This window comes from Callorhinchus milii, unplaced genomic scaffold (genome assembly GCF_018977255.1).
Source record: "Callorhinchus milii isolate IMCB2004 unplaced genomic scaffold, IMCB_Cmil_1.0 Scaffold2, whole genome shotgun sequence".
In the NCBI taxonomy this organism is placed as follows: Eukaryota; Metazoa; Chordata; class Chondrichthyes; order Chimaeriformes; family Callorhinchidae; genus Callorhinchus; species Callorhinchus milii.
The window spans coordinates 98961807-98979858 of record NW_024704743.1 but is presented as its reverse complement, the minus strand read 5'-3'; the positions used below and the strand labels follow the sequence as shown (position 1 = coordinate 98979858).

General features: G+C 44.5%; 1 protein-coding gene across 1 annotated transcript in view; it reads right to left on the bottom strand.

The window, feature by feature from the left end:
• Nucleotides 1-18052, bottom strand: part of greb1l (GREB1 like retinoic acid receptor coactivator) — a 144005-nt gene that overhangs the window by 84846 nt on the left and 41107 nt on the right. The window contains exon 2 of the mRNA XM_007900925.2: nucleotides 1376-1494. The gene's annotated coding sequence lies outside the window, so the exon portion shown is untranslated. The remainder of the gene's footprint in view (nucleotides 1-1375; nucleotides 1495-18052) is intronic.

The following is an 18052-nucleotide window of genomic DNA, read 5'->3' as shown; positions in this document are numbered from 1 at the left end:
TTTCCACATGTATACGGACGACACCCGACTCTATTTTTTCACCTCTCTTTGCGACCCCCAGTCCCCTGATGTTCTGTCAGGCTGCCTGTCAGACCTCAGGGGCTGGATGAGCGAAAAATTTCTTCAGCTGAACGGTGACAGACGGAAGCCATACTCTTTGGCTGTCGTCAACATCTAAAATCACACGGTTCTCACCTCCTCCACCTACCCGACCTCCCCCTAAAACTCTCCGAACCCGTACGCAACCTAGGCGTCAGGTTTGACCCCCAATTACCCTTCCCGCCCCACATCCGGTCCCTCACCAGGACCGCCTTCTTCCACCTCCGATGCATCGCCCGTCTCCACCAATACCTCACTCCAAAAGCCGCTGAAACCCTCGTCCATGCCTTTGTCACCTCTCGGCTGGATATTCAAACACCCTCCTCGCCGGTCTCCCCTTCTCTACCATCCATAAAATCCAGGTCATACAAAACTCTGCCACCCGCATTCTTACCCACACCAAACTCTGTTCCCCGATTACCCCAGTCCTTGCCAGACTGCACTGGCTGCCTGTCCCAGAGAGGATCGACTTCAAGATCCTCACTCTTGTCTTCAAATCCCTCCACTCCTCTGGACCCCCCTACCTCTCTGACCTCCTCTCTCCTCAAAACAATGCCCGTTGCCTTCGTTCCACTGGGTCTGGCCTCCTCCTCGTCCCCCGAGTCCTCCGCTCCACCCTCGGCGGCTGTACCTTCAGCCACTACGCCCCGAGGCACTGGAACTCCCTTCCTTCGCCTGGCTCCCTCTCTTCCTATTTTCAGGTCTCGGCTGAAGACCTTTCTTTTCGACCGCGCCTTTGGTCACCTTCCTCCCCCTCCCCTGGCTCGGCCCCGGGATCCATTACTGTGAAGTGCTCTGAGACGCCGTTCGGCGTGGAGGGCGCTATATAAATCCAAGTTGTTGTTGTTATAAGTCGCAGCACCACAACATGTACATTCAATCTCCACACTGCACAGCTGACTCCGTTGAAGTAGAACTAATGAAGTGGCAGAAATCTCCGACCTAATCCTCCCGCAAAAAGGATGAGTAAAAGCCACTGTCAGATTATGGTCAGACTTTGACAACCCCAGCCCAATTGTCAGAATGCCTATCTAAGGTCTGAGAGCAGATCACCGAATCAACCTTGGAAGCCTGGGGAGAAACTTCAAAGAACTGACATCCTGACAAAAAAAATACTTTGGATCAAGGGTAAACAACAATAAACATGCATCAGTAAATACTTTGCTTGCAGTTCACTCACGAGCAGAGAATTAAACGACTGGAACATAAAATCAGCAGGATTTTTAAAAAAAAATTAAAAATGTAACACAATTGAGATAATGTTTTTTCCATTTACCTTAGTTTTTTCAGTTAATCCTCTTGAAATACATTCATTTTTATGCCATAAAAATGGAACAAAATAGTACTGGAGCCTCCGCAGTCAGCAGGTCCTCTCAGCTCCAAAGACTACGTCTCCTGAAGGAAACAAAGAAGACGTTCATCAGGAAAAGCAGTCTCACACCATTCACTCTTAATCTGCAGAGCACTTAACTTTCAATCACTCAACCAACTAAATGCTCCCACCACTGCAACAGAATATCCAACCTTCATTCTCTCTGGGAATCCAGCTGTGTTTTTTTAAAATCAGATCACAATGTGTAAATTCATGTCCTACATTCAAATATATTAGAATATACAGCACAGAAACAGGCCATTCGGCCCAACTGGTCTATGCTGGTGTTTAATAATAATAATCCTTGCATTTGATATAGCACTTTTCACGTCGGGAGGACGTCCCAAAGCGCTTCACAGAACACACTGTAAAGTGAATTGACTGTATTTTTTGTGGGCGAACGCGGCAGCCAATTGCGCACAGCAATGTCCCACAAACAGTCGCAGATTGAAAATGACCAATTTATTATTGTTTTTGGTTTTGGAGGGATTATTATTGTTTATGCTCCACATGAGCCTCCTCCTGCCCTCCCTCAACTAAGCCTTCTAACATAATCTTCTATTCCTTTCTCCCTCATGTACCAATCTAGCTTTCCCTTAAATACATCTATGCTATTTGCCTCAACAACTCCTTGTGGTAGCATGTTCCACATTCCCACTACTTTCTGTGTGAAGAAATTTCTTCTAACTTCTCTATTTGATCTATTTGTGACTATTTTATATTGATGGCCCCTGGTTTTGATCTCCCCCACAAGTGGAAGCATCTTCCCTGTGTCTACCCTATCAAAACCTTTCATCATTCTAAAGACCTCTATCAGGTCACGCCATACCCTCATCTTTTCAAGAGAAAAGAGTCCAAGTATGTTCAGCCTTTCCTGAGAGGTATAACCTCTCAGTTCTGGGATCATGGATCTCCTTTGCACCCTCTCCAGTGCCTCAACATCCCTTCTATAATGTGGGGACCAGAACTGCACACAGTATTCTAAGTATGGTTTCTCTGATATTAGGTAAGAGTCAAGGGACGGGATGTTCAAACTTGGCTCAGTGAGACCTGAAGACTTAAAGCATGCTATGGTGAGTGGGAGAGAGGTGGGGGGGATCAGTTCTAAATTCAGGTTCCCAGTTTTGCCAGACCATTCAATTATTAGGCATGTGTTACATGAGGGAAATGTTAATTCAAGTTTGCTTGGACAAAAAAGCATAATTTGTATCCTCATTTTTTTGCTGTTCACTTAATTTCTTGATTAATTGACTGCCTATAGCCAAACACTCATTCTGTGTATTGTACTTAAGAAAGCTTTGGCCAGTGAACGGATTTGATACTTTTGATGTGAGGATTGTTGGGTAGGACTCTGGGAGAAACTCCCTTCTCTTTTCGATTAGTGCTGTGGGATCTTTAATGTCCACTTAAACAGGCAGACAGCTCCTTGATTTAACATCTTACCTAAAGGACAGTATCTCTAACAACGTAGCACACTGCACTGGAGTCATACTGTAGACTATACAAGTTCAAAGTTCCAACTTGGGGCTTGACTCAGAGGTGAGAGCACTATAACCTGAACTAGCCTGACACACAAAGTTGTAAGCATATGAGCAGAATCAGTTTAATACTCAGCCTCCCCTTTAATAAAGCAGCAAATTTATAGATAGGCAACATATTGAAGTATTAAAATAATCCTCCTTAAATGTGTACAAAGAACCCGCTCAAAGTTTTATACCTATGGAGACTTATGACACACACATTTTTCAACTGTTCCTGAATTGTCTGCAACTCAACTGACACCAGTGACTCTCAGTCAGCTCAGTTATTGGAAACTATATTGTGCCACACATCTCCGTGGTAAAATGAGAACCCTGTAAAAGTTTGAGATTAAATACACCTTTGGTCAACACGTCCCTTCTACCTCTGTGTACGCATCCCGAAAGGAATTCTGCAACCACCCATTGGCTACAAGCTATCTTTCTGAAACTCTACATTCCTCCAAATTTTGCAACAGACCATAAAAAGCCTTCAGATATCTCAAAGTCAAAGTAGTGATAAGAGAGAAGCTTTTCCTTCAATATGTATTGTGAAAGTGCCACAATTGGGACTTAGAATTTGCTCAACTCATCTCTTCCCTATTCCATATTCCCACTAAAAAACAAATCCGTGGTAAATGGTCTCTTCATCCTTGCAAGTTCTCATTTTCTCCTCTGAAACAGAAAGCAACTTCACCTTCTGTTGCTGTGAATTTCACAAGAATCCTTGCATTTGCATTGATATAGCACCTTATTATATTGCAAAGTCTCAGAGCACATCATAGGATTTTCCATAAATTGTAGTGAATGTATGTTTAAAACCAATACAAAAATTCGTTTCAGTCTTCTGACCCAAGTCTCATGATGGTTTTGTGTTGTCAGCTTTTTTTGCAAACCAGAATCTAATACAAAATTCAGTCAATACACTTGACAGCACTTGACCTGTGAAGCACTTTGAGATGTTTCCATCTAATAGGAATGGAATAGGCACTATATCAAATGCATGTTTGTTATTTATTATTATTAATAGACTTTACACACATTAATCTGACACACGGCCAGCAAGATCGGGCTACAATCTGCTCTGAACTTACTGCCAAAAAGTTTCAAGGACTTTGACTTTAAAAAATATAGCAGTGCTGAAAGCATCTAGTAACCGAGGCAGGTGAGAACACTCAGCCCTGAGCAGATAGTTTGCCAGCTAAAATCCTTGGCCTTGTTTTCACTCTAGCCATCAAGCCAGAGTTGAAAGCAACTTTGGTTTGTCATTTGCTGTGCCACGAGAAGAAGTGCCTCCCTAAGGTAGTGATGCTATAAAACAATAACAACCCTTGCACTTGACATTTCATCTTTCATGTCAGGAAAATATCCTAAGCGTTTCACAGGATTTTACTGTAAACAAAACAACAAAATTACATTTATAGAGCGCCTTTCACGTCGGGAGGACGTCCCAAAGCACTGAACAGTCAGATGTCGGGGCCCGAGCATGGGGTAGGGGTGGTGTAGGGGTAAGGGTAGCAGAGAGGTGGGAGGGAGCCCAGAGGCACGGTTGGAGAAGGGTCTTGAGACCGGCCTTGAAGGAGGCAAGGGAAGAAGCGAGGCGAAGGGACCATGGGATGGAGTTCCAGAGATTGGGGCAGAGAGGCTGAAAGCCCGGCCAATGATGGTAGGGCGGGTCGGGAGGGGGTCATGGAGCAGGCCAGAGCCCGCTGAATGGAGGAAGCGGACAAGTTGGTAGGAAGTCAGCAGGACAGAGAGGTAGGAGGGGGCAAGGCCATGGATGTGTGAAGTATAATGACTGTGTATTTTCTTTGCCAACATCTTGAAAGAGGGGAGAAAAGGACACACAAGAGTTTAGAAACTAAGAATTGGAAGAGGATGATGTAAAAATGTGACCAGATTGTCCTGTCAGAGGAGATAACATGACAGCCTATAACTATCAAAAGATAATTTTATGTTGACAATCTTATCCCTTGTTTTCCTGAGATTGCAGACTCTTGCTCAAGTACACCTGCTCTCTGGTCCCTCACCAAAGTGACCGTGCTTCATTTAGAAGAGTTGATCGCCAACAAAATAAACAGTGAATCATTTTGAGGCATCCTCCCAATACCAAAAGCGCTGTATCAAGTGCAAGGATTATTACAATTTACATTGTAAATTGTCAGTAGGCTGGAGATCTCCATTATATATTTATCTTCATAAATACTCTTTATAGGAGGGAGGCCTGAATATGGACCAGGAGGATGAACAATTTGTCACATATAACCTGAGGTCAATCGTAGAGGCCCAAAATGCTATGCTAACATAGGAAAGACCAAGATTCAAGCACACAGACTTCTGGTCTGTACGCTTCAGCACTACATCAAGTGGTGTCTTTACACAAAAGCTATTGGGACACAATGGGTTCAAACAGCTCTGGTCAGCAAAATAAAGGTGTAAATGGGAGATTCAATGCCACAGAGAAATCTCGGACATAAAGTCAGAACATCCCCTGCAGCAAACTCTCTATGCATCATGCGTAACTGTACTTGTTAATCCTACTCAAGATTTCCTACTCAAGCTGGGCTCTTGTGCGTCAGTGTGACGTAAGTGGGATTCGCTAGAGAAGACTCGCTTTGCATCCTAGGGTGCTTTTTCCAGTGCAAGGTATCATTTATGCTTGCTATTTTCCTAAAAGATTGCTTTTTCAACCCTAATTTATTTCTGAAATCTTATAACAATAATAATGATTGCATTTAGAATACTGCCTTTCATGTCAGAAGGATGATTTACTATGAAGTGGAGTGACTGTATATTTGTTAGCAAACGCAGCAGCCCAATTTCTCACAGCAATGTCCCAAAAAGAACTATAAAACGAATGACCAACTTTATTTGGGGAAATATTAACAGCAACTGGGTTAAATATTTCATTACACCCACTCCCATGTGCTGAACATGTCACATGCAAATAATAAGATATTCCCATTGGCATCAGGGTACCCAGTTTATAAAGTCTAATACAAGGGTCACACATTCTCCTCAACACCCTGATCTTTGTCGTTGCTTCTTCTTTTCAGCCATTATTTACACCCAGTGAATCCCAGACTCACCACCATTTCTAAAGCTTTAAAAGATTCTAATCATCTTAATTTCCCAGCTCATCGGTGCTGTTCCTCCAAATCCTTTAAGTCAAAACTTTATAACTAGTAAAAAGAAAGCCCAGCGTGACTTGCAATTTAGGAGTTGATCATTTCTGTTTTTTTGTTTACCACCACCTCCCCCCCCAACCCCCATCACAGAACAGAAAGAATGCAGCTCTCTTTCTTTGTGGGGTTATTTGAAGCTCACATCTGTTTCCAGCAAAACCTCGCAATTCCCAAGGCATTTGTAGCTTGATGCCATCAAAGAATGAAACCTCATGCCACAAACTGGGATGCAGAGCGTTTGGCCTATTTGAGAGAACAAAAAAAATTCAATTGGCCAAACTGAAGAAAAATAAGTAATGAAGTATAAATAAGTTTTTTATGTTGCATTTCTTGTTCTGGGAAGTACACAGCAGAGGTCTGCATGTGAGTATCTGCTCCTTCTTCACAATTTAACCATTTTGCTGTTATTGCAGACAGTGGTTTAGGAATTTTCTTTTCCCAGTTCATACGAGGCTCTTCAAAAATTGCACTATGCATTGGGAGAGTGAATTTGACTGGAAGTATGGACACCAAACCCGACTTAAGGAGGTGATTTGCAGTAACACACTGATTTGTGCAGTATAAATGTGGGTGGATGTGATTTGAGATGTTTCAACGACGTGATAAGATCTTATATCAAATTAAGTGCACTTTGGTGGCTTTCCTTGTTTATTTAAAATGGCTCAAGTCAATATAAGCAGACATTTTCAAAGATACTCCTATTATAGTCCTATATCGGTGAAATCAAATTTACAGTCCAATTCACAGCATGTTTGATGCAAATAGTTATTATGTAAACAGCACAACAATTCCAGGTTTTTGTTCAATGCACTGTGTTAAGGATGCCCCATTCTCAATAAAGCAAATTTTAAAAATCCGAATAAGACGACACACTGCGTAACACTGCCCTCAGTTGACAAGTGTCAACGTGCCAACTTGTAGCTTTGTAAAATACTGCCTTGAGTTCCCGGTTTAATTTGTGGCAATGAGGTTGAAACAACACTTGCCATCTCCCCAAAAAAGCACCTAAGACAAAATATATCTCCTCTGGGGAGCACCGTGTACATCACGCTGACTCACAAAACCCTCTGCTCCCTCCAAGACAATTTTGAGTCAAGCTGAGATTTTGCAAGTCAACATGATGTACAATAGGGAGTCATACTTTACATCCCAAGACACTTTTTCTGGTGCCAGTACACTGACACCCACACAAGAACTTGAAAAGTGCTATATCAAATGCAAGGATTATTATTATTATATCAGCAGGTAACCTCAAACAAACCGCTGGATACCTCTCTGCGGGAAGGGAAAATAAGGCTTTCTGGCGGTTTTCTCACAGCTCTGAGTGACTAGTTCAAGAACAGCTCAGTTGAGGTTAGCACATGGCCTGGCAAGACTGGAGAAAGGAAGTAAAGGAGTATCCGGCTCACAAAGTATAAAAAAAGAAAATAATATGGATTATGCATTTTAGCAACAATAAATCACCCTTGATGATGGTCAACAACAAACAGAACTAATATTAAATGTTCAAAGCCCAGAAATTAACGTGCATAAATTAACTTGCATTCAGAATTAATAAACAGTAAATCATCTTGATAAACTGTTGAGATACACTGAGGCATCTGATATAAAGATGCGTTTATGAATCCCTCACTTGTAAGGAGCCTTTATTAAAAACATACTCCCCCTTGTCCTCAAAATATAATTTTTTCAATGACTAACAGAGACTATGCATGGAGGAACGTGGCTGTCTGCTATAATTCATTTCATAATGTCAGTGCAACCTGACATAATGCCTGATATCATGCAGGAATGGGATTCAATCTCCCACAGACCAGCATAAATGCCTTTGGCCTGAATAGGTGAATGCCCTTTCCCATTCCTAACTGATGTTCTTCATGACACCAACTTCTTTAGAAGACAGTTTATTTTGCTAACGTCTGACCTTGTTATTCGAACATTAAGGAGCTGTAACCTACAACAGTCTGAACACTGAAGCAAGGAGGCAGTACAAGAGTCCTCTAGAGTTTTTGACAAATGGCTCCACATCAATACTCAGAGAACTATTTGAATCCATGTGCTCTGTGCTATGTATGACTGCCATGAGCTAAGTGTAACTCTGCAATGTTTGGTATATTGCAAAGCCCACAGGGGCACTTTCTCAAAACTTAATGAACATGGCAGAACACTTAGTTCCCGGCAATAAATTCATAACACAAAGTTCAGGAAATAAAATTATCCCTCCTTTAACATTGACATTGCCAAACTGATTCACATTTCTCCCCTTCACCATTTTGGCCTCCCAGTGCTATTTATCACTCTCCGACTAACAGGAATTGGTTTAACAAAGTACAAACCGTGGGTGAGAGTAATGCAGCTTTGACTCACCGTCTCCTTTTTACTTAATTGCATGGAAGCCCCTTCTCTCCCCAGTACCATTCACTGAGAGCACAGTTGAGACAGTAAATCCCCTGGAGGAGAAAGACCAGACACGAAGCCCGCATCCTACCACTCCACTAAGTGTTGTGCCACCAGCACAGAGAGCCACCTGCCAGTGCTTGCTACTTAGTTCATTGTGGTTGAGCAAACAGCTGCTGCTTAACAATATTTAAAAAACTCAAATCACACAACATTATTCTATTGAAGGTGTAGTACACCATTGCCCAACATTGTCTACAGTGCTGGAACCCCTAAAATCCCATAACACTGAACTTCAGGCAAAGAAAACAAACAAGTTACCTCTGATTTTCAGCCAAGTTCACCATTTTTTAAAATAGCAATAACAAGAATCCTTACAAGTGCCTTTCATGTCAAGAGGTCTCTCCAAAGTATGTCACAGGATTTACTGTAAAGTGGAGTAACTATGCGTTTTGTGGATTTGGGGGATTGTTGGCCAGGGTATTGATAGAAACTCCCTGCTCTTTTCTTTTTAACAACCACCAGAATAGACAGACTGGGCATCGGTTTAGCGTCTTGTCTGAAGGATGGATCACTTCGGTATAATTTGTGCATTCGCAATGCCTGGGCTTGACTCTGTTGCCAAAGCAATTAAATATTCCATCAATAGATACAACAAGTATTGCTATCTGTCACCATACTCAACCTGGGAGTATGAGGTTTTAATGTTTCTATTGTATACCCTCAGGTCAACTGACCCTCCCCCCCCCAATCTTCTGATGTATTGGTAAACAGAAACAAACATGCCCTATGGAACCCTAAACCAGTGCCCTCTTGTTTTGCTGCTTTGCATCCTCTACTGCAGTAGACAGTGGAAGCAAATTGCATCGGTGTTGGGGTGTTTTAAAACCACAAGTCTCTCCTCAGGCTACACAGCAAAGTGATGTACTTCTGCACAGTACCTTTCCTGATACAGTATACTGAGGAGGGAGATCCCAGGCAATTGTTACTGATCGATTTGCTTAGCAGCATGCTCTCTCAGCAATTCACAAATAATCCACCTGGGCCTTGTCTCTTCTCAAATAAGGGACCCCTTACCCCCATCTCTGGGCATGAATCTGATCACACATTCTTCAGATCCACAACTGCATGCATTCTTCCCTTTCATTTGCAGAATCGTCTGAAAGGGTTAGACACCAGACTTCCTTGAAATGTTGATTGAGCCCTGGTATCCTCCTGACTTTGGTGGGATGACTCCCTACCTCTAGTGAATGGTCTGCCCTTCCAGGTCCTGCCGATAAGCCATCATCAGCAGTGCCCTGAAGCATTGAGGATCCACCTGGCTCAGGAGCTGGACTACCACACCGCCATAGAGGGCTGGCTCGATTCTGACATTCCATCTTTACAGGACAGCTTGTGACGTGCCAGCCACTTCCACGTTCTTGAATCTAAGTCCAATGCAGTGAACGAGGCTCACTCAGGACCAGTTGCTTAATCCAGATCTTCATGTGAGGGGCTTTGCTAAATAGACATGCCCGCTGTGAAGCCAATTCCACTTCCAGGGTGCTACTGGTGCTATTTATTGGTAATATTATTATTATTATTACTATTGAGGAACTTTGACGACCTGACCTGGTGATTACCTGGGACCTCGGTGCCTTGGATATCACAATCACAGACAAAGCCATCTCCGATCGCCATTCATCTCCTTCAACTCCTCAATCCCTCTGCCCACCACTACCAAACCCACCTCCATATCCTACCACCCCCGGAAAAAATCTCCCGCAATCCCTCTCCGCTGCCCTGGAGTCATCTGAACTCCTCCCACTCTGCCCTACCTCCCACACTGATTTATCTTCCTCACTCACTCTCCTCCACAACTCCCTCGCCACCCCTCACTCCCAAACCGCCTCCTACTCACAAACCTCCCCTGGTACACCAGCCACCTCTGCTCCATCAAGGGTCAGGTGCGGGCTGCCGAACGCACCTGGCTCAAGTCTGATCTAACGGTCCACTGGCAGATCTGGCTGGACCACATCAAAATGTACTGCTCGCCTCCGCCAAATTGTCCTTCTACTCCAAGATAATCTTGGAGGCGAAGGACAACCCCCGGTTCCTATTATCCAGCACCAACCGGCTCTTCCGTCCACCCTCCCATGCCCCCTCGCCCATTCTCTCCTCAAACTCTGACTGTGAGGAGATGCTGGATTTCCTCAAGTCCAAAATCGAGGGGATCCGTTCAGCTGCCTCTGTTCTCCCGAACATCACTCCCTCCTCATCTCCGACCCACACTCCGATCCCTACCCATCCCTCCCTCCACATCTTCGATCCTGTCTCTCCCTCCTCTCTCATCATCACTATATCCAATATGAAACACACCACCTGCTCCCTTGACCCATTCCCACCCCTCTCCTTACCTCCTAGCTCTACCTCCTCGCCCCTCTACTCTTTGATACCATCAATCTCTTCCTATCATCTGGCACCGTTCCCATCCCCCTAAAAACAGCTATGATCACCCCAATCCTGAAAAAATTTCCCTGGACTCATCCCTGCTTTCTAACTCCCAGCCCATCTCCAACCTCTCCTTTCTTTCCAAGGTCCTTGAAAGAGTTGTTACTTCCCAGCTTTGCTCCTTCCTCTCCTATTATTCCCTTCACAAGCCCCTCCAACCAGGTTTCTGTGCTGCAAACTGCTCTGGTCAAGGTGAGAAATGACATGCTGTCCCTCTGCGACCAGGGCTCTCTCTGCCTCCTCAACCTCTCTGCTGCCTTCGATACCATGGACTACTCGATTCTCCTCCACCACCTCTCTTCTTACCTCAACCATCAAACTTCTGTCCTTGAATGGTTCAGGTCTTATCTCTCACACCGTTTCTAATTTATTTCAGCCAACAGTTTCTCTTCCAGCCCCTGCACAGTCTTGTGCGGTGTTCCTCAGGGCTCTGTCCTCGGTCCCCTCCTCTTTAACCTCTACATGCTCCCTCTCAGTGACATCATCCACAGACATGGGGTCAATTTTCACATGTACTCGGATGACATTCTGGACTTCAAACATTGCCTGGTACAATCTGCTCTCTCCAATATAATAGTGAGTTTTCATGAGATTGATTGTCAACTTCCACATGTACACGGGTGACATCCAACTCTATCTCCTTGCCTCCACCCTCGACACCAGGACCACTGATTGTGGTCATTGGTCAGTAGTCAGACATCAATTTCTCGATGAGAGCCAACTTTCTACAGCTGAATGTCAGGAAGCCCGAGGCCCTTCTGATTGGCTCGCGCCAGCGCCTCTGCATCCCAAGCACTGAAAACGTCAGCACACACGGACGCACACTCCACCTCACCAAGCCAGTCAGGAAACTGGGCGTCTTGTTCAACCTTCAACTGTCCTTTCTCTCCCCTCCTTTCTCTCTCACCATTCCCTCCTTGAACCCCTCCGATCCGGCTTCTGCGCTGCCCATAGCACGGAAACAGCCCTGGTCAAAGTCACTAATGACATTTTGAACATCTGTGATCAGGGCTGCTTCTGCCTCCTTGACCTCTCTGCCGCCTACGACACTGTCGCCCACTCCATCCTCATACACCGCCTCTCCGCTTTACTCGATCTGCCCTTGCCTGGTTCGATTCCTATCTCTCTCACCGTTTCCACTTTGTTGCCTCTAATGGTTTCTCCTCCAGCCCCCGCACTGTCACATCTGGCGTCCCCGAGGACTCTGTCCTTGGCCCTCTCCTCTTTAATATCTACATGCTCCCCCCTTGGTGACATCATTCACAGACATGGGGTCAACTTCCATATGTATGCAGATGACACCCAACTCTATCTTTCTGCCTCCACCCTCAACTCCAGGACCACTGCTGTCCTGACAGACTGCCTGTCGGACATCAAGTCCTGGATGAGGGCAAATTTCCTACAGTTGAATGTGAACAAGACTGAGGCCCTCCTGATTGGCTCACGCCAGCGCCTCAGCACCTCAGGCTCTGGCAGCATCAACCTCCATGGTTGCACACTACAACTCACAAGTCAGTCAGGAACCCAGGTGTCTTGTTCGACCCTCAACGGTCTTTACTCCCACACATTCAAGCCATGACCCGCTCTGCCTTCCCTCACCTCCGTAACATCGCCTGACTCTGCCACTACCTCACCCCTCAGGCCGCTGAAACTCTTGTTCATGCCTTCATCACCTCCAGGCTCGACTATGCAAACGTCCTGCTTGTCAGCCTTCCAAACTCCTCCCTCCACAGGCTGCAGATAATCCAGAACCCTGCAGCCCGTGTCCTCTCCCGCACCAAACTCCGTGACCCCTTCTCCCCCATTCTCACCCGACTCCACTGGCTCCCTATCCTTCAGAGGATCCAGTTCAAGATCCTGATCCTCACCTACAAAGCCCTCCATGTCCTCGCCCCACCCTACCTCTGCGATCTCCTAACCCCCTATCAACCCGCCCGTTCCCTCCAATCAGCCGGCTCTGGCCTGCTCCACGTTCCCCGACCCACCCGCCCCACCATTGGCGGGAGAGCCTTCAGCCACTCTGTCCCCAGCCTCTGGAACTCCATCCCCCAGTCACTCCGCCTCATCCCCTCCTTAGCCTCCTTCAAGTCCCGCCTCAAGACCCTCCTCTTCGACCATGGCATCGGCCACCCCCCTTCCCCTCCCCTCCCTTCCCCGTCCCAACCCCAGCTCGGGTCTGAAATGCTGTACTCTGTCCAGCGCCTTGCGACATCCTCCCGACGTGAAAGGCGCTATACAAATGTAATCTTGTTACTGGTGTTATGACCCACTCTGCCTTCCCCCACCTCCACAACATTGCCCGACTCCACCACTGCCTCACCCCTCATGCTGCCGAAACCTCATACCCATATTTGTCACCTCAAGGCTCAACTATGGAAACTCCCTCCTCGTCAGCCTCTGCAACTCTTCCCTCCACAAGCTGCAGATCATCCAGAACTCAGATCCTCTCCCGCACCAGGCTCTGTGACCCCATCACAACAACCCTCGCCCAGCTCCACTGGCTTCTCATCCCTCGCAGCATAGAATTCAAAATACTCGTCCTCACTTTCAAGGCCCTGCTCCCCGACTGTTCAGCGCCTTTGGACATTCTCCTGTCAAATGTAATTTTGTTGTTGTTGTTATTGTTACCTCAGAGGAGGAGAAAGAGGAGGTGGTAATAATGACGTTCCTCAATTTCTTACCCAAGAGCCACATACTCACTGTTTAGTAAAGGCACTGACATTGGTGGTCTGTCCCTTCCCAATGTTGCATCACTCTTATAAACCTCTCCATTATTCTAGCAAACCAAAGTGTGAGTTTGGGCAACCTCTCTGAGTTTATACGTTGAAATGTTTTCAGCTAATGAAGATCAGATAGTTCTGCGTGCTGGGGAAAATGAAGCGGAAAGAGGGAAAAGAAAGTGGAAAACTTGTTGAGTAATAAATCCATGTCTACTGTGGAAGAGAGTGAGGCATTTAATATGCCAGCATGGAGATAATGGGCTGAATGGTTTTCGTCCCTGCTATAAATGTCTACGGTTCCATGGTCATTCACTTCATTGCTGTTTGTGGGACTACTGTGCAAATTGGCTGCTCATTCATCCACAAGACACAGTCATTTCATTTTACGGTTTATCTGTGAAGTGCTTTGAGACGTTCTCCTGATGTGAAAGGCTCTATAACAAATATAAGGATTATCATTATTGTTATTAGCATCATCATCATCAACAACCCATGGTGAGTCAAAGAATTCAGCTCCACAGGAGACACCAAAGTGCACAAACAGGGGATGAAGAATAGTTTTTCTTCTTCAAATAAAGAACTCGGGTTTTTACAGTGCCTTATCACATTGAAACATCACAAAATGCTTCACAGTGATTACTGTCAAATGGAATGAGTGTTTTTGCAGTTGAACACAGTGCAAGTGTGAACACATCAGCAAGTGTGAACACAGCGGCAAGTGTGAATACAGCGGCAATTGTGAACACAGAAAGGTCCCACAAAGAGCCATGAAGAGAAACATCCAATGTATCTGTAGACCAGATATTGGAAAAAAACTCCCTTCACTTTTTGAATAGTGTTATAGGCACCATAACATTTCATCTGAAGGACAGCACCTGCAAAATTCATGTCCTACATCAGTGTGTCAACATGGACTATGAGCTTAACTACTCCACCTCTACACATACAGATGATGTGGGTTTTGAACCCACAAGTTTCCAACCCAAACGCAAGAGTGTTACCTAAGAACAACCAACAACAAAATGACGTGTATATAGTGTCTTTCACATCGGAAGGACACTAGCTTGGCTCTTTTGGCAGTGACCTCGTACAACAACAACAACAACAACAAGATTCCATTTATAAAGCGCCTTTCACGTCAGGAGGACGTCCCAAGGCGCTGCACAGTTGGGTCATGACCCGAGCAGGGGGGAAATGGTCAGGGTGAGGGAAGGGAGGGAGCAAGGAGGGGGGAAATGGTCAGGGTGAGGGGAGGGAAGGGAGGGAGCGAGGAGGGGGAAGAGAGTCGAGAGGGGAGCTGAAGGCACGGAAGGAGTAGGCTTGATGGAAGTGGGTGAACAACTTTTCTTGTTCTATGCTTTGTTATGATCTTATGAAATTATCAGCCGCTTTGTCAAGTCTATTCTCAGTGACATGCCAGACAACTCAATATAAATAGCCTTAGATGTGGCACTTCATAAAAGAATAGTCAAACTAGCCTGGTTAATCAGCCACCCTTTCAGTAAATTGCATATGCCAGGTTCCCCTCCGCTCTCATTCTCTTAATCACCAACTGAAGCTTTGGTCTGTTGATCTCACCCTGTTGCACATTTCGGAAGAACTGTGGAAGGATGCCGATAAATCAACCACATCAAAAAAAAACGTAACATAGCACAAAATCCCCTGTGATGTTGCGGTACACTTTGGCCAGGTTCCCGAGGAGAAATAAGCATTAATAAAACAAAGAATGAACACTGTACGCACAGTCACAAACAGCATTACTGCCCTGGATGAACATCTGAGATGCTATATGCGTGAAGGGTGCTATACAAATGCAAATGGTTGTTTTTGGATGAACGTTTCAAACCTATACAGAAACCTCACATAAATCGAATCAGTTGGGGCCATACATTTAATTTGACTTATGCAAAGTATGAGTTGTGTCAAACTTGCATAAGTCATATCATATATATGTATATATATACTATATATATATAGTTATGTATAAGTCGGATTTTATATGACTTGCAAATAACAAATATTGTATTACACCATGCAAAGAAGCTAGAGGAGTATCTGTAGGAGATCATCCAAGACACTTGTCAGATTGAATCTTTACGCATCCATCCCTTTCTGGAAAAGCCTCCATCAGGCTAAGGTAGCTTTTTCCAGAGGATATGGGAAGCTATAAACCATCAGTGAAGAAGCTTGTAGTGGTTTGACTCAGTTGGTAGCTGAAGCCCCTCTACGAACATTGGTTCAAGGTTATGCAGCTACAATTACCCTAAATGCACACATCTGAATGAATCCAGTGCTAACCAGCTTACCTTCCCCATCCGATATCTGTCATCTTCCGACACCCATCCCCCTCTTCGAGGCTGTTAAGCTACCCACAGACATTTCAAGTGTATGCCTATTCTTTCTCTCTGTCTCTCTACCCTCCGAGCACCCCCACCTCCCCCGCTCATATAGTTGCTGCAAACTTCAGAGCATTTTCTTCACCCTGCACATGCTGTCAATATCGCAATCAGTCTTTGTTACACTGAAACTTCACAGCTGCACCATAAACTTCAACTGTGATTTTTTTTCCATGCTCTCTCTTCACTCACACACTGCTGTCTCCTTCTAGTTTCCATTTCCACCATTTGCTCGAAAGAACAGCTCACTTGGGAGTCATTCATCTTGTAATACTCGCACTGCAGTGACAGATGCTCTGAGAGAGGACTGCATGGCTGAGCGAACAAAAGCCAATATCACCTCCGGGAGCTCAAAAGCAAAGGCACCACTTCAACTTCAAGATTAGACAAGGAGAAGTAAAGCTCACATTTTTACTTTATCTTTAATGTCCACCTGAGCAGCCAGATGGGTCCTCAGTTTAGCGCCTCATCCAATGGACAGCACATTCTACAATGTAGCACAGCCCAAAGAGAAAGGAAACAAGAAATAAATCCGTGATCACCAAGCGAAAATAGAAACGATACCTCATGGCGTATTGTAATACCTTCGTTCCTCTCCTCCAACCAAACAACAACAAATTACATCTGTGAAACGACTTTCACCAAACGACATTCGGGAAGCAAAATGCACCAACACACCCCCTCAGTAATGTGCTGTGGGTTTGTGCCTGCGATTACCAACCCTTTTGTGGACCACTGTTGGTGACAAAGAGGAAACAAACTTCTGCAAGCATATGCCACTGCTATGCCATAGCTTAGTGTTTGCACAGAACTTGAAAATCAAGAAATTTTATTTTTTGACCCACTCTCGATATGGTGAGGAGTATAAACAAAGTTTCTCACTCTAAATTGCCAAACTGCTTGCTTGGAGCAATACTTCATTCCTCATAGCACAACAACCCAGCATCAAGCATTTTCCATTTGTTTATCAAATTTCCTACAATTTCCACAATTTAGTTTTGCCAGTCTAGATAGGATGTAATTACCAAATCAGAGTAAAAAATAATAATCTTTGGCTTTGATATATTGTCTACCATGTCAAAATGTCTCAAAGCACTTTATTGGTAATTGCTGTCAAGTGCAGTGACTGTGAGTCTGTAGCTATACCATGTGTTTGTGCACAAAGCCAAATGTTTGTACATGAAGAGAGTTTGTAATGCTCAGAAAGCAGGAGTGCCTAGATCTGCCTGCACTAAACTGTTTCCACTTGACTTTCAAATGGAGACAGAAACACTCTGCATACAGTGGCATCTTTTGCAAAGAGCACAGTAAAATCAGAATTATTGTTAGCCAAGTCATTCTCTGACATTCAAAGCTTTTAGAATATCTTTTTAAATTTCTCCTTAAGTTACTCTTGTAAAACTAGTCACAACATAAAGGATTCCAAATCCTCCTAATTAATCATTCACATGGCTATGTATGGGACCCTACTGGTGCAAAAGGCTGTTGCCTACAAATACAGTCACTACACTTGACAGTAATTCCCTGTGAAATACCAGGCCACATTTGTTTGTGATAAAAGGCAATAAAATGTAAGCCTTTTGTTTCTTCCTCCAGTTGGTGAAGATGATTCCGTGCTGACTTATACACTCTGACCTGCTGGATGAGTTATGGGCAGAAATTTACAATTTTCATTTTAAGAGATTGGAAACATCATATTTCACTACAAATGTTGTGTTCAAACTGCCAACTACTGAACGCTGTGTTCCCCGATTTACAGGGCAAATCTCATTTCAGAAAAATGGAAACTTCAATAATTTAGAACAAGCACTTTGTTATTTATTTACCACACTTTTTACAAAGAAATGCCAAGGTGGTCAGATCTATTGAAAGAGAA